We start from the raw sequence: 26,415 nt of genomic DNA on the forward strand, positions 1-26,415 counted from the left end.
TTTCCACTCTTTTTTACTTCCTCAAGCTGTGATCAACTCCTGGGAGTAGAAAAGTCTGAGCAGTTTCTCAGCTGCTCTTATGAATGCATTGTTCTTAATAGAGAAATCAGATGAGCTATCAGAAATCTTTTGAATTCACACCCCTAATTTCTTAATATCCTATTCCTGCTGGCACCCATTGGAAAGGGCTTCCTGTGGTATTCTATATACCATATACTTGCTATTTTCTTTTTCTTTTCTTTTTTGTTCTCTCGTGTTGATGGGTAAATTATGCTTTGTCCCATTCAAAGTATTTCTGTGCAGGTATTTCTGAGTTGAGTTGCCTACAAACATCTAGGATTAGAGGGAGGTAGTATACCTCACACAAACACACTTTAAAACAATAAAACTCGGTTATTTTCTGACCAGTATGACTATGAAAATGACTTCCTCATTTTGCAGTGTATTTTTTATTGCAATGTTGCATGTAATCATGTTTTTAATTGCATCCATGGCTAAGAGTGGACAAGATTTACTTACTTAATTATTTATTTATTTATTTATCAGCTAAATGCCGCCTCTTACTGACGTTTTCTGTTTTTTGTTTCCCTTTTAGGATACTGGGGGCGGAATCGTGATGGATTCCTTACTGCCAGCAAACCACTGGAGCTTCAATGTTACCAAACATTAAAAAGTGCACACAACGAATCTCTTAAGATGTGCTGACTTTGGAGTCATTTATTCGTGTTACCTCTTGAGTCTGCTGGATAGTTTTATTTTATTTTATTTATTTATTTATGTATTGCGTTTATTTAATGATGTCTATTTTCACTTCTTCCCACCCACTCCCCACTCCAATCACTGTGTGTCACTGGTAACCATCAAGTGATTACTTATTTAGTATTTTATTTTTATTATATATATTCCAGATGGAAAACTCTGCTGTGATCGCCTCTTCAGGGCCAACACTTGAGTTAGAAAGGAAAAACATTCAATCACATTCAGTTAAAAGTACCGGTGGGAACGGACCTACATAAAGCTAACCATGTTTAGGAATAAGCCTCCCGGAAGTTAAGCGAATTTCGTTTCATAATAAATCAAATCATGCCAAATTAACTTTTGTATATGGATTTACGAGGGAAAGGTGTAAAATTTATAGCCTAAATAAAATATCCATCATACAGTTGTACTAAGAAAGTATCTGCAATCGAAGCGAATACCAGTTTTACAGGTATCACAACATGTTGCGACATTTGGAAAAAGAAAAATGAGGAAAATTAAACACCTTTGAAATAAATGTATGACACGTTATATCGTCGGCTTTACCTAGACCCTGGGTGTCACTGGGTTTTATATTTCTGACCTTTTTTTCTTTTTCTTTTTTTTTGAGAACAGCACGATGGCACGGTGTAGTTAGCAATGCTGCCTCATAACAAGCAGTGGGTTCAAATCCACTGTTCGGTGAAGGCTTTCTGTACGCATTTTGCATGTTCTCCATTTATCTGCGTGACTTTCTCTGGGTTCTCCAGCAACTGGTGATTCTGAATTATCCATAGTTGTGAATATTTTGTGTCTCTCTGTGTTAGCCCTGCACAGACTGGCCTATAGTAGCTGGGATAGGCTACGTTCCCACCGACCATGAACTGAATAACTGGTAAGAAATGGATTGATGGACAGTTATTTCCTGGTTTTGTCCAGTCATTTTATTTGTTATACCTGTTATTTTTTTCCTAATTGTTTTTTCTAACTTTACTTGAACAATATTTTATAATATTTTATAATATATATAATATATTTTGCATTTTTATTCATTTTATCATATCATATCTATCTATCTATCTATCTATCTATCTATCTATCTATCTATCTATCTATCTATCTATCTATCTATCTATCTATCTATCTATCTATCTATCTATCTATCTATCCCCGCAGGCCTTTTTTTCTCCAGCATCTTTTTTCCTGCTCATTTTATTCGTGCACCTAATGTTAAATCACCTTCTATTGCCACATTCATTTGTTAAAGTCTAATCATTTTTATTTATATGGGTAAATAAATGTCACCACCGAAATTATTACAATTCTGATAGTGCTTGTGCTTATACAGACTGACTCAGGTATAGAAACACACATACATTGTTCCTGCCGTTCATCATGTGGAGTTGTATTTTGAAACTTGACACCGGAAGTTGGAGTCCTTGTTCTACATCGCTTTCTGTGAAATACAGGAGCGCGGAGCGCCATTAAGAGCGCAGCGTTGAGTACAGCGCACAGCGGACCGCACTGCAAAGAGAGCGACATTTACTTTAAAAAGTGATTTACAGACATCAAGAGTGAAACAAACAAAAAGACCCAGTGCTGCTTAACTGGACTAGAGCTAATTTGAGAACTCACAGGTTGTTTTTTCGTTCTTACTTTATAAATCTGCCTCTGGACACTGTAATACATAGTCTGTCTGCTGTGGACCTACCTGCTGTGATGGGCCGGATGAACAGCGGGCAGTGTGGGGGTGCCAAGAGCGCAAGAGGAGGTCTGGAAGCATAGGTAAAAAAAAGAAAAAAGAAAAGAAAACAAACTGGTTGGAGTTCGCACTGTTTATCTGATTTTCTGGTTTCTGTCATCACAAAAAGTGATGACTGAAAATTCTGGTTGTCACATGCGAGTTTCTCTGTTGAGGGACATTGTTTAAGTGTTATTCATTTATTTTTTTGGAGCCGGCATAATTTTTCTCCGGCATCATTGACTGAAATGTGAAGCTCAGCTTTTAGAAGTGTTCTACAAGCTGAGGCTTTAGGTGATTGTTTCCTTTTTGCTTTTAAAGTGTTAGGACTGTTCTTATTGAATGCATTTACACAGTTGCAATCCTTCTTGTCATTCACAAAGTCCTTCTTGTCTTCCACGCCTCTGTGCTCTTGTATGACTGATTCTCAAGGATATGTGAGTGCGCCGGGCACATGAAGGGACTGGCAAACCTTGTTAAATGTGCCTCTTCTTCCGTCAGTTATCATCGGAAGCACAGATAGCCTTTAATATAAATTCGGACCAGTTAATTTGGGCTGTTCTAAAGGGATGGGACATCAGATAACTAAATAATATGAAATGCCAGTGTTAGTTTATCTCGTGTGGTTTGTTAATGTGGAACGAAAGGTCCGTGATCACTTAAATCGGATTGTGGAAAAGTTGAGTTGTGATAAATATCTCTAGCAAAGCCATGAAGTAGACAAGCTCTTCCAGCAAAGCAAGTTTTAGTGTTTTGCATTAACACAAAACTGCAAAGATGTAAGTTGTATATGAGACGTATTTATATTTCCTTTTGCTTTACGGCAATGTTATTGCTGTATGTGCCTAAAAAGTTCCAGTTTCCTAACATTTTTCATCTGCAGCTAAGGACCATGTAACATCAACAAGTAAGGTGTCTTCTCTTTAACTGTAAATTTATTGTTCTTATGTAATCACTTGATTAAAAAAGAAAAAAGTGACAGTAAAAATCGTCAGACCTTAGCCAATATCTGCCAGGTAATTTACAGCTTTCATCGCAGCTGTCTAATGCAGCTTCAGACAGAGCTCATAGTGCAATATGTCAGTGGAGGCTAAGAGTGCCCCTATACAGATAAACCAGTCAGTGTTGTAGTTCTGTAAGGGTCTAATGTTGAGCTTTTTGTGATCATTTCCTTGACTGTGATATTAAAAAAAGAAGAGCATTACAACTAAATAGAAAACTGTGACTGCAATTTAAATTATATAATGACCTCACAAAACAGTCAAAGCTTTTTATAGCTGTAATAGGATACATTTTAGTATGGTTATGTATTGTAATTGTCTGATCCTATTTAGAAAGAAAATAGAAAGAAAGAAAGAAAAGAAAATAGTTACATAGATGCTTTTCATGGTTATTGTATTTGATGTATTTTTTATTTGTGTTTGCGCCTGAATGCTCTGCACACCGATTGGTTTGCCCTTAGAGAAGCCAACTTGGACTCTTGTCCCGGGGGCATTTTAGATTAGGTTATGACTGGCTACTTTCAGTCACAAGAACACTGTATTCATTTCATCCATCCTTAACACCATATATACTATGCACAGATAGACCTGCTCTGAATTGTAGTCTTCTGAACACAAAATACCCCATGTTTGTTCTGATGCTTGCATCCAATTTCTTAAAAATGGAACCTTTTCTCTCCTCTTGTGTCTTCTTGCCCTCTTATATGTTTTTTTCTCTTTTCAATAAAAAAGAAATGTCTTGGCTGAGGGCTCGGTGCTTTCACCCAGACATCAGACCACTCTTTTGTAATGGTATGATGGCCAGAGATTTGATTTGCCTGGTCAGGATGGGCCAACTGTATGCAGGGAAGATTTATAAAGGACAGATATTGATTCACAGACACTGATCTACAAACATGAAAGCAGGTGAAGTAAGCTAAGGATATTTATCCATTAACCATTTCCACCTGCGGCAATCATCGATGTTAAAGTCTTAGGGCTTCACTGGCAGAACGTTTTCAATCAATAGTCAAAGACAGAAAGGGTTTGCAACCCAAGACCGGGGAAATCTCATCAGTTGGATTTTACATGGAACCTTTCGAGTCATTTATGATATAAGACTGATTTTATTTTATTTAATAAACCCTTCTGTACTGCTAGAAGGTACAGTTAGGTCCATAAGCATGGCAAACTTTGTGTAATTATGCCTCTGTACAACACAGCAGTGGATTTTAATTCAGACAATCAAGATGTGATCGAAGTGCAGTCTTTCAGCTTCAGATCAAAGTTGTTGTTTTTTTTAAAAAGCATTGCATTAATAATTTATGTTTGTGGGTATCTACCTTCAGTTTTCTCTTCAATATCTGAAAAGTATGTTTTTTTGGGTTGCGATCAGGTGACTAGTTTAGCTATAGATGGTCACCTGATCATCTATCCCATTCCTTTTCTTTGCCTTGAGCAAGTCTGGGTGTGGTTTGCTTCCACAGTATGCTTTGGTTCATTATTCATTTTCACAGCATTTGTCGGAATCAGACCAGAGACAGCAGCTCTGTACATCATCAAAAAACACTAGTTCATTGTTTCCACTGGCAGCATTGGCGTTTGTTAATACATTATGTTTGCTAAACTCTGAAAGGCTGCCCTACAGTCACATCTTAAATGCCTAGTTTAAAATCCACTGCACAGTTGTCCAAATCTTGTCAGTGTATGGACCTCTTCATCTTTCTCAGTGGAAGTCAAGTTAAACATATTTTCGGTGTGTGATATTTAGAGGTCTAGCCCTGAAGTTGTACAAACACACTCTCTTGTACAAAACAACACATCTCAAGGACATTTTTACTATGAAAACAGTGAATGTGACTGTGAGGCTGTGAAATGATTGTTATAAAAACTCTTCACAAACTACACCTATGATACTCAAGTAGTCTCACAATTCTTTCAGATAATGACATATGTTAGGCATTTACTTGTATCTACAAGTCAATTATATTTATGTTTTTTTCCATGCTTGGAGATTTCTATGGATTCCTGGACTTTTAACAGGCTTAACATTTGTTCCTCTATTCTTCCTTCTTCTTAAGCTATGCAACCCTGTGCTCTGTTTCTCTTTAGTATGATATCCATACTAAGTGACAGAGACCACTTTACTCCCAAACCCAACTAACTACCCCAAGATATAAAGGCTGTGAAGGTTGTAAACCACAGATGTAAATTGTGCAGTTGTGGTTTGACAGAGTGACTTGTTAGGATTTGCCACTATCACCCCATGTCACAGCATGCCAATTGTGTAGAAAATCAGCGCTTACTCCCTGGAATGTCATATCCTAACCGTCATACCTTGATTGCTTTTTCTGTCTGCGTGGCAGGAACAGTGTGTGGGTGTCAGTGTTGCAACTCAAGTGATTTCATGCTTAGGGACTGCATCCAGTGAGTGATGGCTGATATGATACTTGATATTTTCCCGGGAAGTACTCCAAGAATGAAGCTAGGGCTACATACAAAGCCGATTAAGGTTTTTAGCCATTCTAAACATGCAACTCTGAGTCAGTATCAATGGAGCTAAATAAGACTTAAGGTTCGTTCACTTTCAGTATAATCACACCACCACCTGCACATACTGGCCATGTTACCTGCCCAGACATACATTCAGCTCCTACTTGTGTGATTTTGCTTTCTTTTCAAATCTTATTGGTTTGGGAGGTGTGATCCATATGCATACAGGTGGGACAGTCTGCGTCTTCTTAACAGATTTAGACATGCATCGGTTTACTTTGTGCGGTTGTGGGATGCAGTGTTTTATTGTTAAAATTTGATAAAAAATGATGGAGTGTGAAGCTTGAACTTTTCTTGTTGGACTTTTGAAAATGAGGCATGTCAGGTGTAAAAAGGTTTTAAACTGCTGTATTAGAGTAAAGCAAAAGACTGTGGAAGGACCCTGAATGTTACTGTCCTCTATGACACTGTATGCTATTATAGTTGTACTTAAGCTGAATGCTAACATTTTCATGCTGTCATGAAAGCGTTCACAAGATATTAGTTAGCTTTTGTTGGCTAAATATAAAATGCAGCTGAAACTAATAGCTAGGGCAGGGCAATATGGCCAGAAATATTTATCATGATATATATTTGAAAATTTGCGATAACGATATTACTGACAATATAATTGATGCGAGACAAAATACTTAATAACTCATTAACTTTATTTGTGGAAAAAAACCCATCAATGTATTTTCACTTAAACAAGCAGCTGTTTTTTATGTGCATTAAAGCTATATAAAAATGTAACAGCGCAAATGCAAATTCCTTGCTGACAGTTTAACAAAAAGGCATTTCCAGTGGAAATTGGCCGACATATTCTGAGCGTAACCATGCATAATACCCACAAAACTTAAAAGTTGGTTATATACACACAATGCGGTAATATTATGTTAAAGCACAGTACGTATCACTCTGCGAGGCTCCTGACTACAGTAGCAGTAATGCTCCGACAATCCATCAAGCGGTACGGCTTCGTAGCTTAGCAAAGTCGTACTAAAACATTTTTTGAGCGATTTTTTAGCGCCGCGTACCACATAAAATTGGTTCGTAATAACGACGGCCCGCTTGCATGCTCTACCAAAAATGTGCTTTGGTGTGCATCTGCCAGACAAAAGCCAAACCAGTTCCACACCACTGAAGTTACATCATGTTTACAAACCAATTGTAAACATGGTTCATCTGTTTCATTCAACGATACGCTTTCGCCCTTCTCATTCTCTGTCGCTGCCGTGCTTTTTCCGCCATGTGCGTATGAACACAAAGGCACTGCGCGTGCGTTTTACCCATATTCTATCGCGATATCTCATTTTCTAATTTTTTCTCATTTTCATTGCCTAACATTATACCGGTATTACCGTGAACGGTATGATATGGCCCAGCCGTACTAATAGCAATTGCTTTTTATGACCATGCTTTATTTGCCATTATACTAAGATTTTGAATTGAATATGGACCTGGAGACATAATATTACACTACTCTTTACATTGCTTTCACATTACTTCATATGGTGATCTGAAATGTTTACTCTGGGTTCTTTACTAGCTTTCTGTGCAGATTCTTGCAAAAAGCCGGAGTTGTTTTTGCAGTAAAATCCACTTATTTCTGTCCTGGATCCAGTTTTCACTTTACCATTGTGCTCCTGTTCATTCGACTGTTCACTCCACTCCTCAAAACATGTAGGGGGAGCAGTCTACAAGTTTTTCACTCCTCAAAAGGTGTAGACTGCTCCATTATTTTCCTTCTCCTGCTCTTGAACTAAAATAAGATTACTGTAGCGCAAGATAAAGGCCATGTTTGAAGTTTTTTTTTTCTATCCACTTGCCATGCAGATACAGTAAATTCAGAACCTCTGTAATGTAAGTAACGACATAATTGCAGTTGTGTTGTGATTACTGAATTTAACACAGTAGGACATTACATTACTCTGTTACTGAAAAATGTAATTTGATGAAAGTAATGCAATACTTGCATTACTTGGTGCACACAAAAGCATGGGGGCCGTAAAGTTCAAAACCTGCCACTTGGTTTTCCATGAATTTACAGCTGAGGCAAAACAAACAAACTGCATTTAAGGTTTTTTTTAATGTATAGATTTAAAAAAATATCTGTTATGGGATTGCTGACATTATGCACAGAGAATATTTATTAAATGCATAAAACACCAAAGTCCACGAGGAACAGCTGAGATGTGTTATGGCTGTTGATGAACTGGAAGGCTTAATTAATACTTAAATTACTCCACTCTAGAAACAGCTATAAATAAATAAATAGTAGCTCCACTGAAGGCGATAAGATGTTCTCCTGTTTGCTTGTGCAAGGATGAACTCCAGTCTTTTCAGCAACTGTAAAGTCTAGCAGGTAAACTACAAGGAGCTGTGTTTGACTTCTGGTTTAAGCAGAAAGGATGATATAAACACACACTGACATTTGCCGCTTAGTTGAACAGCCAGTTATTATTCTCACTGTCTTTTTTATCTGTGGCATCACGCAAGAAAAACAGAGGCTCACGATAGCATTATAAGAAGTGAATGGAAGCCCAAATTACAACATATTCAATGATGCAATTAAACCACAGGCTAGACTTGCACTCTTTTCTGAACTCCACGAGACCTAATTACCAAGATTAAATCAAACATCATAGGTTACCTCACATCAGAAAGCATAAATACACACATGCACAGGAGTGCATTATTTTCTGCATTACATTACACGTTCAAAACAAAATAACCAACTGCTTAATGCTGATTGGATGGTTTGTTTTTCTTGTGTCGAACTTCAAAGTCCCTGACTGTTGTTAACATGCTGAGAAAGAGAAGGTTTATGTTAAAGCCAGCCTTGCGTATTTCATTTTTCTTTTCTTTTGTAGAGTCCTGTATTTGATCCTGCATTTGTTATTATTTCATTACAATGAGTTAAAGAACAGAGAGAGTGATTACACTCAGAATCTCTTATTAGTCATTCTCTCCTGCATACAAATGTGCACATGTACATTTCAGTCAGGAGCAGTTTGGTCAAGAGAAGACTGTTCCAGTTCCTTCTGCAGTAATTTATATTTGGCGGCATGACTCTGTTCTTGGAAATAAGAGCACAGAACCCTCATCCAGGACATCGATTACGTTAGACAGCATGAAATGGATACGCTAAGGTGAAGTTGGATTACCGAACCTGGTGGTACATTGTTCAACAAACTTAAATGGTGTGCCCACTATAATATTTGCCAATTGGATTTGTGAAGGGTAGTTAGTTGAGCCATCAGGAGATACAGGCTGGCACTGAGATGGGTTGTGTCAGCTAATGTACTGGGGTTGCTGGCTGACTTGGACTTTGTGACTTGCCTGAACTAATACTGATACTTTGTGTGCCAGCTGTGTCACCACAATCCTGTCACCGTTAATACTGGAGCTCCAAACCTGATGCAGTACTCGGCTGAATGAAAGGTGTCACCACTCAGTAGAAGAAATCAATTCAAAAAGCAAACAACTTTTTTCACAGTTTTCTCCAGAACCTTTCATCTTTTCAGACTGTTCCAGCATCTCCCTCTGTGAAATCTAAAAATCTCTGGGCTCCATTAAACTGGTGACAATGACGGACACAGAAGTACAATTATGTCTTTAAGTTGCCCACGCCAGCCTCCCCGCTGCTCTCAGCACTGCACATGGCAGGTTACAAAAAAGTGAGAGGTGCACAAAAAACAAAAACACCAGCAAGACTCTGGCACAGTTTACAGGGTGACAATGGTGTTACAGGCATTGCTTTCCCTCCTTGAGTTTTCTCATTACATCAAGGGTCCTGCCTTTTTGTTTTCTTCCCTCTGTTATGGTAGAACTCAGTATGAACCGTGCAAAATGTCAATTTCAGCAATGAGCTTGAAAGAAATGTACTAATCTGAGATTCTTGTGAATTTCCATTTATTTCTGAGTGGAAAATTGTACTAAGCTGATACCCATTAACATTTATTCTGTTTTAAGAGGGAACATTTGCTTTGTTTTCATTAGTTATGAAATAAAGACAGGATAGCAGAACATGCTGAAGGGTGAAACTTTGTTGATCTGCGGGTATTCTTTTTATGCATGCGTGTTGAAAGAAGGCCTGCTATATAAACACAGTTGTTTAATTCATCAACACTGACCTAGAGTGGCTCGTGACGCATTCTGTACACACACACACACACACGCACACACACACACACACACACACACACTATAAGCGCAGATTGCCCCAGCTTGCTGAAACAAAGTTGGTGTACGTCAGCTAAAATCACAATAATTTAACTCCTCAATCTGATGTCATCATCATGAGACACCCTTGTGGCTATTTAACTGGCTGCAGGGCAATGCGGCATGAGGCCTTACAGATGTCTTAAATTGCTGAACTTTTAGTGTGTTTCACAAACACAGTTTGCTTACAGGGATATACGTCCTTGTGACTGTCAAAAATAAATTAATGGGAATGTGTTGGGAATGGGGGTATAAAAGAAAAAAAATGGAATTGATACAATTTTGTTGAACATATGCAATGACAATAAAAGGCTATTCTACTCTATTCTAAGTAACACACGGTGTGTGAACGCTGTCTCTGAGTTGCTAATTGCTGAATGGTACAGAGGGAAGTGTGCAAGAGTACCCATGGGATGTTTGGGAGTGTTTAGTGCATTTTTTTTATTTAAAAAAAAAAAGCCATTAAAGAATTATGAAAAGTTACTAACTCTTGCTACAAAGTTTGTGTTATGTGTAATGAAGCATGGCTATCATTTCTGTGAGTGAGAGGGATGTCAGGCAGACAAGCTGAAATGACAATAATAATAAACGCTCAGCCTGTAATTACATCAAACAAAGAATCTTGGCAGATGGCCTCATATCTAATTTTGAAATTGTGTCATTTTCTAAGAAAATTGCCACATATGAGTTAAAGATAATGGATGTGCTGTGATTTGGACTAGAGTCACATCTAAAATGATCCCTGCGATAACAAGTCAGAAACAGCAGAATATCTCTGAAGAAGTAATGTTATGTGAATAGGCTGAAAATGTAAAGTTGTTGCAACAGTATTTTTTCCAAATTGAAAAGCACTGAATTGAAAATGTACACTAAAGAAATTCCTTTCTGCATTTTCTTAGCTGTTTCACCTATTTAGTCTGCTGTGAGGCAACAGTACTAACTACTGCGCCACTGTGCTGCACATGCTGAACAAACAATTATCTGACTAGTCTAATATGTGGGCACAGACCCAGACTTTAACATTACTATAGCTTAAACACAACAAAGAACAGTAAAGGATTTTCCATTTCCAACCTATTTGCATATCCTCATTATATCCCCTCCTGGAGACCACGGCGGGTCTGGGCCCACGCTAGAATAATAGCGCAGGGCAGGATGACTGCTGTGTTTCCTTCGGATTACTCCTCACCCCCTACCCAACCCTGTGGCTTGTCACGTGCTCCATAATGTTGTACTGTGGACATTTATGAGCTCTCCATGCAGAGGAGTTTTTTTGTTTCCTGTTCTCATGCTGTCCTCCTAGGAGCCCAGTATGAGTGGAGGTCTCTTTTTCCTCTTCTACTTTCCCATTGTTGTGTACTTTTTCAGTGTTTTTCTGTAACGCTGCCGATCTCCGACCTGTATTCCCATGTGATGTCTATGTTGTGCGTGTAAGTCGGGGGGGGGGGGTTCTATTCCACTGCGGGGCAACCTGCATGTGGCCAATAAAGCCTTGATTCATTCATTCATTCATAAAGGTTTTATCTTTGCAGTGAATTCATAATGACAAAAGTGGAAACGTTAAAAACTCTGTAAAACCTCATGTTTCCACCACTGTACAATGTTATAAACACATGTCAAAAAAGAGAGATGTGTATATACAGTATTGTCATCAACAGTACATTACACTCCCTTTTCTCTATGAATGTCATTTTTAGAAATGTGGTGCTTAATATAGCACATACATGATAAAATTAAGACAGGGTCATCATTTCCTGCTTGTTACACTCATTATAAATATAGCTAACAGCTTGTTAACTCACAGCAATTAACAACAGTAATTTTTGATGGCGGCTATTAGCTATATTTAGTTTTATTTCTTTATTTATTTTATTCTGTGCAGCTAACTGTGACATTCATTCATGCATGTGCCTGTGATGCCACTGTGGCTGCATTCATTAATGACTCTCTGTCCATTCTGGAAGTTTTTCTAACTGGCAGCAAAATTGAAAAGAATAGGACCTTCACATTTATCACTACCTGCGTCATCCCCTGCTCTATTGTGTCAATCTTACTCTTACTGTTTCTGGACTGCATCTATTACCCTGTTCACCCATCGGTGGTAATAACCCTCCCTTTTTAAATCTAAAGGATTGGGTTAAACACACTCCCGTTGTTGTTCGGCTGGATTTCTTCCTTTTTCAGTTTCCCCCTATTTCCGTTATCTCTTCACACTCTACAATAACCATCTCTGTAGCCTCCATTATGCTCTCCCACACCTCCCGCAAGTCTTGCTTTCAAATTACACCACTAGTATTCTTCCAATATTTTTTTTCATTCACTTTCTTGGTGCGTAAAATTGAACTTCTTCTGTCTCTAGCCATCCCACAAACGGAATTGTATGTGAGTGGGTGGTACCTAAATCCTTGCCCTTGACTTTCATTTGACCCCACAACTGGAAGTTTTGCAGTGGGAGAATGTGTATACAATCATACAGAGCACAAGAACATTTTCACAAGACTCTATTCAGCCTTGTGAAAAACTCAGTATGCCTCATGATTTAATAGCTTGTAAAACTTTGTAGAGAGATGAAGCTTTCTTCTGACAATCCTTCCAAACAAACCATTGTTGTTCAGTCTATTTAAATGAACTGTCATGAACTTTAATGTTTAACAAACTGAGTGTGAGTTCTAGTCTTGTTTTTTTCTGAGCTTTGCATGCAGTGAATTTGCTGGAACATCCACTCCAGGATTGTGAGACTGCATTAACACAGACCTGAGTAAACCAGACCAGCAAACAGCCAAACTATACCAGAGTTTGTTGATGATCTCTTAATCAAGTGGATTTGTAAATGTGCACTTAATCTTTCACAGGATTGCATAGCATTCTGTGGAAATCTTCTTTTCTACATGACTGTAAAAATTATATATAGCGTTCTCTCTCTCGTGTCTAAGCTGATTGACAGAAGTAATTATCAACAACAACTTCATAAAGAGAAATGAGCAAGAAAATCAGCTTTTAAAACTTAAAATGTAAATGTGTTTGTTTCTAAAAACTACATTGTATTTGTTTTTTATGTAGTAATAACTCATGTTAGTGTTCAAAAAAGATGCATTTTTGGATTTCACTGCAGATTTTAATGCTACATTTATTTGGTTGCAATTATTTGTTACAATATTGTTTTTAATATTGCTTCAAATCCAGAAGCCACACAGGAAGCCTATCAGCTGGTGGATAATATAATATAATACACAAGTTCCTCTTCCATTATGTCTCTGTTAGATACTTGTTAGTACACTTTTATCAGGTACACTGTGTATATCAGCGGTCCCCAACCCCCGGGCCATGGTACCAGGCCGCGAGAGTTGAGGCTCGGGTGTGAAATGTATGGTTTTCAGGGTTTTTATCGGTTTTTAGCGTTATTTTGTTATCGTTTTTATTGTTAACTCGGTTTTCCTGGGTCTTTTCAAGTGTGTTATGAATAAATATTCTTTTTTTCGGTACCGGTACTAGTTTTATTTTGTTGTATTTATCCATGACACTTTAAAGGCCGTTCTGTGAAAATATTGTCGGGCATAAAACGGTCCATGGCGCAAAAAAGGTTGGAGACCGCTGGTGTATATGATTCACTTACTAATGTAGTATAGTGATAGGATGGTGACGATGGAGTTGCTAGGCAGGAGGAAAAGAGGAAAACCACAGAGAAAATTCATGGATGTAGTGAAGGAGGACATGCAGAGGTTTGGTGTGACCAAGGGGCATGCTAGGGACAGGATGAAATGGAAGTAATTGGAAGGAAGGATGGAATGGAGTTACACTGCTGTATTGGAACAAATGTACCACATCCTGCTGTAACTGAATTTAGTCTTCTAGTTTGAAAAAGGCTATTTTATGACTTGTTTTATCTTATATCTTAGATATAAATAGGAAACCATGTTTAAACTGAGAGAGAGTCAAAGCTACAGCCAAACATTATCAAAAGATTGGCATATTTTAATGTTTATTGTATGTTTACTGTATTGTTTACTGTATGTTTTCATTGATACTCATTGTCAAACGTTTCAGTGTAGCAGAGTCTGTTTACTTATCTTTGTCAAGAAACCATTAAGATATCCTTTGAGCAGAAATATAGAGGAAAGAGTTTCTTATTCTAAGTCTGTGTTAACTAAATCCTCAGTGCAGACAGTTTTTCCTGCAGCGATGTATCACTCTGTAGTTTTTTAGTTGTGCAGCAACTGGACCAGAAATATGCTGGAGAAAAAGTGGAATAAAGATATAGAGAATTCATCGCTTCAGAACTTATCCATTTTACATGAAGCGCTAATATACATCATAATGTGATCTATCATACATAGCTAAGGGGGAAAGACAGAAGAAGATGGGGAAGAGAAAGATAGACAGGAAATTGTAGAGAAAAATAGATGAGGTTTGCCTGTGCTCTCCGGCACTTGGCTGAGTCAAGTCGGACATTTTGACACAATCAACACAGATCTGCTGTCACTGCTGTTTCCTGTCAGGAATGAATCCCAATAGACAATCCCCCAGTGCCACTTACTCATTAATTACTGTATATAAATAGGCAGTAAACAAAGGCTGATGAATTAATTCACTGCCAGATGCTTTTCCAAACCAGTGTGGGCACATAAACATTTTTATGTAACTCTATCTCTAAGATATGCACACATGCCTGCAAGTCAAAAAATGAACTGTGATGCGTCCAGGTTTATCGGTGCTGAGATCGCGCAGGTGTTCTGGTTCTGTCCCTCTGAGCTTTACTGAATGAGGTTTTATTTGGCTCGTGCCCTCACCCGTGCATTCTCTGCATTGTCTCTGCGCGGTTATGTAAAAGATAGTAGTGCTCGTGGAAACAGTATTTAGACTCAGATGGGCGACCATTTACCCTCCAGGATATCACTTACCCCTCCGCGTCTTTCACAGACACCTAATGTTTTAGTCATGCTCCATGTCTGTCGTCATGACTCCTGTTGTTGGGACAACCAATATTCCAGCTCTCTACAGGACACACAGGGCAGCTAAAGTTTAAGCCATCTACTCTGGTACATGGAAAGTGATGTTAGGTTAAATAAATTGCTAAATTACTTTAATGCTGATGAACAGCCAACAATATTAAGTTGCAAGTTCTTTTTTGTAAGAATAAACTGATAATTATAGATACATATAGAAACCACAACAATAATATGACCTAAATTCCCATCTCTAAAACTACATTCATGTCTAAAAGGAGGAGCAGCATATCAAAGACATTACATGCATGAATGTAATGAATATGTACTATATTATTGCACATTTTAGTGGATTACCCAGTTACTTCCAGAGGAAAGTAATTTGTTATCCAACTTGTTACAGAACTTTAGCTTTCTGTTTTAGCTAAAGAGTCCGCACCATCTTGGAAATGTCCTCTGACCCTGCATTCCTTTACACATAACTGTTTCTGTACAGAAAACATGCCCTCTACCCTCTAGAAACATGGCACTGCAGAAGCAATATAAAAACAGTGTCTATAATGAGTTTGACATTGAAAAGATGTCCACAATAAGCACATTTTAGCGTGTACACGGAGGCTGTACGACAACACTAAACGTTCGGTAGATGTTAAACAAAAAGACGTCGCCAGTGTACCAAAATTGAACATACATAACTGACATGTCAAAGACGTCACTTTGACGTCAGTTTGCACAGTGGAAAACTTTGTGTGGCCTTCAGATTAGCTCAAAAAGAGTGTGTAGAGAGTTTCATGCAATGGGTTTCCATGATCAATCAGTCATATCCAAGCACAATGCAAGGCATTGGATGCAGTGGTGTAAAATACACCACTGGACTCTACAGCAGCGTTCTCTAAAGTGACAAATCACTCTTCACCATGTGGTAATCAAAGGTCAAATCTGGATTTGGTGGTTGTGAGGCAAACGGTACATGTTTGACTGCATTGTGCCAAGTGTAAAGTTTGGTGGATTATGGTCTGGAGCTATTTTTCAAGAGTTGGCTTGGTCTGGTGTTCTCAGCATACCAAGACATTTTGGACAATTTCATACTCCCACCTTTGATGGAACAGTGGTGGAAGGTCCCTTCGTGTTCCAACATGGCTGCCCACCAGTGCACAAAGCAAGGGCCTAAAATCCTGAATGAGCAAGTTTAGGCAGAAGAACTTGACTGCCCTGCAGAGAGTCCTGAGCTCAATGTGGCATCACCTTTGGGATGAATAAGAGCAGAGACTGTGAAAAGGAATTAAAAAGCCTCTTGGAAAGTCTTCCCAGAACAGTTGAAGCTGTTATAACTGCAAAAGTTGGGCCAACATCATATTAAACCTATGGATCAAAAATGGGATATCAATCAAGTTCACATGCATGTGAAGAAGACGAGTGAATACTTTGGCTAATAAAGTGTATGTATTCACAGTCAGTCAACAAGCCATAATTGACCACGTATTTTGTTGCCTTGTTGAAGGACTGCACAGTGTGTTTCTGCATTCCCTTTGATTGAATTCCCACAATCCCTCTTGTTGTATAGTTTGAGAGCTTAACTTAGAGATGTAACTTTTTTCGCAGTAGTTCAGAAAAATCGTTTTCTTTTGGTAAAATTTATGAAAGTAAGAGAAAATATTACAGTTTTGTTATACAAATGATCATTTGTCATGACAATTTTCACCAAGCTCAAATCTTTTGATGAAATAATTACAGCTTTTTGTATTCTGTGTCATTTTGGCTGATGTGGGTACTTGATCAGATGCAATCATACTGTCAGATAAGCGGAATCATTTCAACAAAAATTTTTTCTGATAATTCGGTTAAACAAAATGGGCGTTATTTCACGCAGCCTGTTTGTGATTCATCTAGCAGATGGTGACAAGGAGGGAAGACAGAGTAGTGGCAGGGAGAACGCTGTCAGGTCAATAGAAATTTATGAATGATATCTCAGTATCAGACTTGAGAGGTTTGAACATCTGTTTGACTGAACACAGATGTCCCTGTAGCATTATTACACTGATTGCTCTGTTGCTCTGATTACATTGCAGATAACATGGAACGTGGAATTCAGCTGCATTTTTTTTTACTTCCAGGAAATGCAATACATAGACATTATCTAGTTATGGCTGAAATGTAAAGTGGGTAATGTTTTCATAATGAAGAAGAATGTATGAAATAAAAAACAATATCTGTAGTTATGCTGCGCTGACTGCAATGTCATAAAAGTGCAATGGTGCAATAATATTTTAGATGCTTCATCACATCACTGGAATGCGCTAGAGCCCTCCAAACTTGAATTTTGCAGATACTTCTGTCAGTAAACTTTCATATAGTACACTATGTACACTTCCTGCTTAGGTGATTTTTTTCAAAGTGTAGTTTTGTCATAAATTAACACAACTAGCTGTATGTTTACTGGAAATGACTTTCATGGTTAACATTGGCCATTTGCCTCTGACCAAAGTTGTGGGAAGGTCCTTGGGGGTGTTGAACTGCATCCCTGGAGGAGTGTCTAGGTTCTAAGATATAAAATAGATATAGTATTCCTTTTCACTTGTCACATTTTAATATAATTCTACAAAGCTATGTCGTTCTTGCAACTACCAGAAGTACATACAGCCAAAACTTAACTGAAATGGTCCACACAGCCAAGAAAAATATTCTGGCTTACAGAAAATACTTTAACACTAATGACAATAATTAAACCCCACAGGGCACACATGTCAGGCACAAAAAAGGGTGAGCAAATCCATAATGAAACCTTTAAAACAGATGTCAGTCTTATAAGGCAGACACAGCAGTCAAGGCATACAGTCAACCGATTTGCAAACCACATAGATAACATTTTACTTGACCCAAAAGACAGATTTACACAGATAATCTGGTAACTTTTTGCAAGAAATTTAGGACTGTGAAATTACTGATTAATCACAATGTTAAACTGCATGGTGCCAACTCATAATAAGAGTTACCTTCATCTGTGTGCAGGTCATAAGACTCCAAATGTGACTTGGACATCAGATCTTTAGGCGATAAATACCCTCACGAGTGACATCGATGCCCAAAGTGTTAAAAAGTCTGTGAGGACATTTAACTAGTGATAGGTATTGGGTGATAGCTCATTTTGAAAAAAGGCACCACTTCTACTGATGTCTACTATGTAATGTCATTTGACCATGATGCTTGATACATGGGGCTTTACTCGCACATTTCTACAATGAAAGCCATATGGCACGGCTATGTAGTGGGTAGCATTGTTGACTCAGAGCATGAGGGCTCGTGATTGGAATCCACTGTCTGGCATATTTTAATGTTCTCTCCCGGTACTACAGCTTCCTCCCATAGTCCAAAGACATGCATGTTAGGTTGATGTTAGGTTGACTGGTGTTTCTAACTTGGCTGTGGTTATAAATGTGTGAGTGAATGGTTGTCTGTCCCTTCAATAGACTGACAACCTGTTTGTGGTGGTTGTCCATTAAGGGTTATAAGTGTACAGTATTCCACATTGAATGTTTTGACTGTCACGGAAAGCATTGCTGCTCGGTATCAGCCGATGCCTAAAGCCAATAATTGTATTATATTGAAACTAGAAAAAGTGGGATTGGTTGATCCCTAGCTTCTTTCTTTTTTTTGCCTGTCCCGTTTGGTTCTTTTGCCATTAGAATTATTGTCTAAAGGCGAAGAAAGATGCCCAACGGATTTACTTTACCAAATGGACCATCCCAGCCTTGCCGTAATGATCTATTTGATTCACCTTTTATTGTTTATTTTATTTTTTATTTTCACTTGTTAGATACGGGACAGACTTGAATGAGGAAAAGAAAAGGGAGAAAGAAAGAGGGAAAGAAAAACAGCAGAGAAGAGGGACGGGGATAAAGGGCAAAAAACAAAAACCAACAAAATAAGCAGACAAAAAAAATACATATATCAATCACCTGGATCACCTGTTGAGAAAGAAAGCAGAAGAAAACGAGAGCAATAGAATAAACAACATCACGATGATATATGGGAATATAACAGTAAATACTAAATATTAAACATTATTGTGCAGCACGTAAGATCGACAGCGCACAGTGTACTTTGAGGTAGGAGCCAAAAAGGGTGTCGTTTGTGTGTGTGAGCACCCGTGTGTACACCTGTCAGCATGAACGCGCTTGTTTTTAAAAGGGCAGGGAGATAGGCCTCCATACCTTGGAGGGCCCGAGATGTCCCCAGAGAGGTGGCGTCTGATACCCAACCTGACATATAGACACAGACAAACAGGCACACACAGATACAAACATCCATTCCCACCCTCATGCTCTCATACGCAATTACTCAACACTCAACCAACGTGGAGACAGACATAGAGAGACACTGTACACACAATCCCTAGCTTCAAGTTATCTAACAGGATGCTTATGGCTTTCCTGATTAAACTGTATCCACACCAGAACTGTAAAATGGAAAAAGGAAGTTACAATAATAGTTAAAGGAACTGGATTATATTTAGCATCTGTTGTATCTGGGGATTAGAGCAGCGCATTGAGGCGTGAATGATGGAGTGGAACACTATCTGACAAAAATTGAAAAGATTTATCAAAATCTTTCTGAATTAAACCAAAGAGGCTCTTAAACATTAAGTACCCATTTTAGAAGTGCTAGTGTTAAAGTGAATATTTAAAATTTCAATTTAATGTCCTTTCTACAAAAAGTCTGACAGAAATGGTAAGATTAAGCTTTCATTCCCACAATAGCTGCTGTGTGCGCAGGTTTGGCTGTCTTTATGTATGACTAAACTCACAGATGCTTGAATAAGTATTCAAGGACAGCAACACACAGAGCAGCAACTGCATTGATCTTGAATAACAACAAGTCCTCTAATTCCAACCTTGAATCACACTTGAGGTCTTTTGTGAATCACTGATATTTCACTTTATTGCGCTCTTAAAACACAATTTCTCCCAATTCCAAACATGTAATCAGCCGACACGTTCACAACTGACTATCTTCTCAATCACTGTGTGGAACACCTGTCCAGCTCATGTCATTATGCTGCGGAGCTGAAGCATGCCAGTTTAAGAGGCTGATTCACACTGGTGTACAGCCACCTCCTGTCACTGCAACCACAGCGAACAAAGAGACACTCAGTAAAATGAGTACACAATGTTCCATGACATTCAGTCCAGATTACTGCTAAAATCACCCAATTAAGAAAACGATTGAGAAAATAAACTAGAAAAATGTCAAAAACAAGCTGTTCTGCCGTCTGAACCGAGCTTTTAACCAAATACTTTCAGGATATCACTGTCCAAGAAACATGCAATAGTTTCTGACGAGCCTCAAACAAAACGAGAAAGCAATATTGAATGCACCCAAAAGATAGTGTGAGTTGTCTGTAAGAAGCATGTCACTTGACTGATGCTTCTTTTAAAGTGGCTGTCAGGGTGCTTTCACAAACTATGACGTCAGGAGAGTGCCATAACCATTTGTGCCCACTCCTGAGGCACACTTGACTCACCGAGCTGTTCTAAACTACAGATGTTGCTGCACAAGATAAATAAATGAAAAATTACTTTACAGTCGGAATAGGAATAGAAGATGTTAAAACAGAAAACAAATTCATAAAGTCACAAAGGTTTTTCCATGGTTTTCTCACAGACGTCTGTAGCCACCACCCACTATGCTGTCTTGCCCATACTTTCATTTTATCCATCAGAGAGACTGATGTTGTAATGTTTTGAGCAAGATGATCCACTGTGGTCACCCCTAAAGGGAGCAGGTGAAAGAAGAAAATAAAGAGACTGATTTTCTGTAGCCGTGTTAGACGCCAGGTCGCAAAAATTACATTGCAGGGTGCATTGTCAGCCTAAACAGTACCAAAGTTTACTCAATTCCAGCAGTGATGGCATTAATTCTGGTATTTGCCACAGTTTGCAGGAAAAGCAATTCCTACTTCTGTACATCTTTTGTGTCATAAGAAAGCAGAATTAATATTGGAAATCCAACTTGTACTGCTTCATATACACTTTCAAGCTATAGGAAGCTCACTCTCACATTTTGGCACTCTATTTGAGCTCAGAGTTTCCCATCTCTCCTTCTAACATGCATGACTGGATGTCATTTCAGCCGCTTCAGCCCCTGGTGAGCTATTTACTCATCATGTCCCAATTTCTCAATTGAACATATTTGGGTTAGCTTTTGGGGAAGCTGATGAGCTCTGGCCCTAGACAAATAGAAGTAGGCTTTCTTTGCATTTCTGTATTTTGCTCCTGTAATAAATAATTTTGGGTTGTCTGAATGAATTGTGGACATGGTTACTGTATCACAAGAACAGAGTTTTTACTACAATGGAAACATGATGTCAGTGTGATATTTACTCATACAATCATGTGAGTCTTTAACTCTTAAAAATACATTTGATGAACAAACACACGCTTGCCGTCTGCATTTTTTTTGAAGGACGTTATCCTTCATTTACTACAATGAAACTCTGATATTCATGTTTTTTCTGTGCTGAGTACCCAAAGGTAAACAGGTAACACTTGAAGGAAAAACTTAAGGAAAAAGTCAAGAAATTTCAGTTTCACTTGTTTATTAATTTCTGTCTTTTGGGCTTCATTGGAGCATATATCTCCATTATAGAACTTGTTCAGTAAAGATATTTGAAGCATCTAACTGATCTCTGGGACAGGAACTTTGATAGACTGCTGCCTCTGGTTGGGTGAGCTTCATGTTCAAGTTCAAAGAAATCCAGATTGGCAAGAGAGCCATGTTTAGCTTCATGAAAGTGTTTGGCTGTGCAACATACCTAGAGTGCTGATGTTGTACTTCAATTTATGAAATGTTGGACCGGAAACTTCTTACCAGTATGTGGATGGGTGAAAAATATGACTTCGGATCGGTTGTCTGCATTGACTTCTTATTTGAAGTTTCCTTGAAGCCAAGTATGCTTGTTTGTAGTATGCACAAGGTTGTCTGTTGAGCCCATAGAAATGATGAAGGACTTACTTTCAGTGATGCTTCTGCTTTTTACGATCTAACAGTGTCTATTAAATTGATGACCATTGTTCAATTCAGTGGTAAAAGGTTTTTTTTTTTGTTTAAAAAAAAAAAAAAATAAATATATATATATATATATATATATATATATATATATATATATATATATATATATATATATATATATATATATATATATATATGAGTACAAGATCCATAGAGGCTGGGGTCTATCACACCAGGCAAGACCCCAGGTGCAGGCTGTGTAAAGATGCCCCAGAGACAATCCAGCACATAACAGCAGGGTGCAAGATGCTAGCAGGCAAGGCATACATGGAACGCCATAACCAAGTGGCCGGCATAGTGTACAGGAACATCTGTGCCGAGTATAACCTAGAAGTCCCGAGGTCAAAATGGGAGATGCCCCCAAGGGTGGTGGAGAATGACCGAGCTAAGATCCTGTGGGACTTCCAGATACAGACGGACAAAATGGTGGTGGCTAACCAACCGGACATAGTGGTGGTAGACAAACAGAAGAAGACGGCCGTAGTGATCGATGTAGCGGTTCCCAATGACAGCAATATCAGGAAGAAGGAACACGAGAAGCTGGAGAAATACCAAGGGCTCAGAGAAGAGCTCGAGAGGATGTGGAGGGTGAAGGTAACGGTGGTCCCCGTGGTAATCGGAGCACTAGGTGCGGTGACTCCCAAGCTAGGCGAGTGGCTCCAGCAGATCCCGGGAAAAACATCGGAGATCTCTGTCCAGAAGAGCGCAGTCCTGGGAACAGCTAAGATACTGCGCAGGACCCTCAAGCTCCCAGGCCTCTGGTAGAGGACCCGAACTTGAAGGATAAACCGCCCGCAGGGGCGTGCTGGGTGTTATATATATATATATATATATATATATATATATATATATATATATATATATATATATATATATATATATATATTTTTTTTTTTTTTTTTTTTTTTTTTAATATATATATATTTATGTCAGAGAATTAACGACCTTACGTCTGAAAATTGGTTGTCAGCCACAGCTCAAAAAGTCCTTAACTTAGAAGGCCGCTGATTTAGAAAAAATATTTAATTTAATTTAAGAATTAATTTTCAGATGTCATAATCTACCTTTTTAAAAAAAAAAACAGCAGTGGTTTTAAACCAAAATTAAATATTTTTTTAAGGTAAAAAGAGCAAAAAAGCATGTAAGCACAGAACTTTACCATCTCCTGTTTTATATTTCTTTTTGTGTCTGTGCGGATTTCCTTCTTATTCTTTCTTCTTAATCTGGCAATGAAAAGACCAAGAGGCTGGTTGAAAAAAATGGGTGAGGCATCATGTTGATATCTTAATGAAGCCACTCATCTAAGCTCCTCTGTTTTGACACTGATGGTCTAATGTTATGAATGACAACCATCGCAGTCACAGGAGCTCTCCACTTTGTTTTTTTTACTTACTTTCTTATCTGTTATTTTTCATCTGAAGCAGAAAGACATCAGATGATTGGTTTTGTTGTCAAAGCAAAACTCCTGCTGAGTTAGTCTACAGGTATCAGTGCCCTGCACACACAAACATATACACGAACAACACTCTCACAAAGTCTTGCTGTTTTCACCTCATGTGTTTGAGGCAGGTCTGTGTTGGTAATTCACACAGCTTTCTTTACTCTGATACACAGAACACACTATGAACTCCAGCAGGTACATCCTTAAGGCTGTTGTGTGTAAATATTCGTGTGTGGTTAATTCTCTGCAGAGCACTTTTAGTGCCTTTTGATAATGGACAGTATGATGAACCCTGGATAAGAGAAAGTAGTCCATGCAGAGTGATTATGGAGGATGACAACAGATTAAGCATAAAGTGTATCCTTGTATGCATCTTGCATCAGGATTTCCTTTTCTGTCACTTTGACATTGCATGAAGTTCAGTTCAGTTCTATTTGAATCAATCTCAGTGTTTTTGCAGTGCAGGAAACTGTGGGACTCGCATCAAAACACTGAGAACTTAGTAGAGAGCAATAGGACAGAGCCAAGGTTTTGTCATTGTGCTCACAGCTTTGAGGCATCCAGGGAGAGATTTTATCAGAATACACTGATTCTGATAACATTTTCCCTTCTTGTTCCAAATAATTAAACACTCCTAGTGGCAACAATCACACACATATCAGATGCAAAATAAGACACGCTTTTCTGTGTTAAATTTAGAGTGCAATTTACAATAAACTGCTTGCCACAAATCTTAGTTACTCAGGTTTGTGTGATTCATTACATTGTATCCTTACTTGGAGAAATAAATGAAGGAGCAGATGAGTTGCTCAGCAGCACAAATTCTGACTGATTATAACGTGTTAGCAATCTGTTGGAGGGCGAGTGCAGTCAGTCTGAGGTAGGATTCCTCCCACCAAGTGACCTGTGCAATTGTCTTGTGACCAAAAGTGGTTTCCAAGAGGGTGAGAGTGCTGCATGCTCAACCTCTAGGTGACCAGTTGGAGGTTGCCATCCTATTTTTACACTAGTGTGATGGTAATCATGTACAAGACTGTTTCTCACATATTGCAAAAATAGTGGATACTGGATTTTGGGCCATTTTGTTAGTTAATAGGGCAACAGTAATTTATAAAATCCCAATGATGGAGAACACCAACAGCTCTGTAAGAGCTGGGTTGAGGTTTATTTATTTTCCCCTATAGTTTTCCCTGCATTAAATCAGATAGTAGAATATATGCAATATAAAAACACAGGGAGCCAAGTTGTATATTTAATGGGACTTTTGTATTGGACAAAGGTTTTGATTCACCCCTCATTTCTCTATGTTTCGTTTCCAAAGAGTCAGACTTGTAATTTAAATAATAAAAAGCGAGTGAGTACATTACAACATTTTCAGCAATCACTCACAATCCTGGCATCCATCACATCCACGCCACACTTTGTTTTGTTGTAAAGGGTGACAGTGTTTGGCTTCCTTTTGGTAGTGTTATCAGTCTGAACCACGCTGTGCTTTTTATTATTATTTGTAAATATGTGTACAAATGGTTGGTTTTTTGTACTGTTTTTATCAATAAATCTCAGCAACAAAGGACATACACCCATGTGTGTTGATTTCTCCCTAAGATGGCAAACTGTAACACTCCAAGTTGGTGACTTTTGGAGATTTATTTCCCTGGATGATTGAGAATGCATCAAGATGAAACACAAAAGGGAAGTTCACAGCTTTTAGCTCACACACCCCCACTCCCCTCCCTCCAGAATTCCTAGGTAACAACCTAATATACATATGAATGACTAGCCAATTTAGCTTCCACTTCCAGCATTTGACTGCTCTCCGGCTTTTAAAGGTAGAAACGCAAAATGATGGCACATGGAGTTTTGAGCAGTAGTTCTCCAGGCTTTCTGAATGTCTTTCAAAAAATGTCCTTTGAACATTGGCTGCTTTCTCGCTCTTTTTAGGATCCCAGTGTTTTGAGTTTTTATCTACCTTGTATATTTGCTGGCTTTACTGCATTTTGATATTCAAAACTTTTGTTTCTCATGAAGTTTTGTTCTGGGTTTTATGTTTATATTGTATCCCTTGAGTCTTTTATGTATTTCTGCCTCCTTTGTGTTCCTGTGTCGGGTTTAGTCCCATCTCTGAATTTTGTCTCTTGTCCTTTTGGGGTGGCTGTAGTTCAGGTGGCAGAGCAGGTCAGCCACTAATCAGGAGGTCGGTGGTTCGATCCCAGGCTGCCTCCTGGCTGCATGACAAATATCCTTGGGCAAGATACTAACCCCATGTTTGCCTACTGGTGGTGGTCAGAGGGCCCGCCTCTGTCAGTGTGCCCCAGGGCAGCTGTGGCTACAATGTAGCTTGTATCACCAGTGTGTGTGAATGACTGAATGTAGTGTAAAGCGCTATACAAATGCAGGCCATTTACCATTTTGTGTCAGTTTATTGGTAATTTCTCAGTGTTTAGTGTTTCTAGTTTCACTCATTTGGGTTCTATTCTGGGTTGTTAGGTTGTGCTCCATTCATAGTTTTCATTATCATGTTTCCCCTGTGTTTTGTCTTTAACTTGTAATTGTCTGCATGTGATTCCAGGTTTAGTTACTTCATGTTAGTGGTTATTTTCTGCTGTGTTTGTATATAATTTAAAGCCTGTTGTCTTATCATTCTTAATTTGTTTCATTCTGTGTTCCTTCGTGTCCCAGTCTCATCTGCTCTTGTCCTTTTATCTTCCCATGTTCCCCTGTCTAGTCATCTTGTTCTCCTCTATGCTG

General features: G+C 38.4%; 1 protein-coding gene across 2 annotated transcripts in view; it reads left to right on the forward strand.

Moving 5' to 3' along the window:
- The first annotated feature begins 2,391 nt into the window (after positions 1-2,391).
- Positions 2,392-26,415, forward strand: part of gcgrb (glucagon receptor b) — a 54,170-nt gene continuing 30,146 nt past the window's right edge. For both annotated transcript variants that reach the window (XM_026170251.2, XM_026170252.2), the window contains exon 1: positions 2,392-2,523. The gene's annotated coding sequence lies outside the window, so the exon portion shown is untranslated. The remainder of the gene's footprint in view (positions 2,524-26,415) is intronic.

Source organism: Astatotilapia calliptera, chromosome 6 (genome assembly GCF_964374335.1).
Source record: "Astatotilapia calliptera chromosome 6, fAstCal68.1, whole genome shotgun sequence".
Taxonomy (NCBI): domain Eukaryota; kingdom Metazoa; phylum Chordata; class Actinopteri; order Cichliformes; family Cichlidae; genus Astatotilapia; species Astatotilapia calliptera.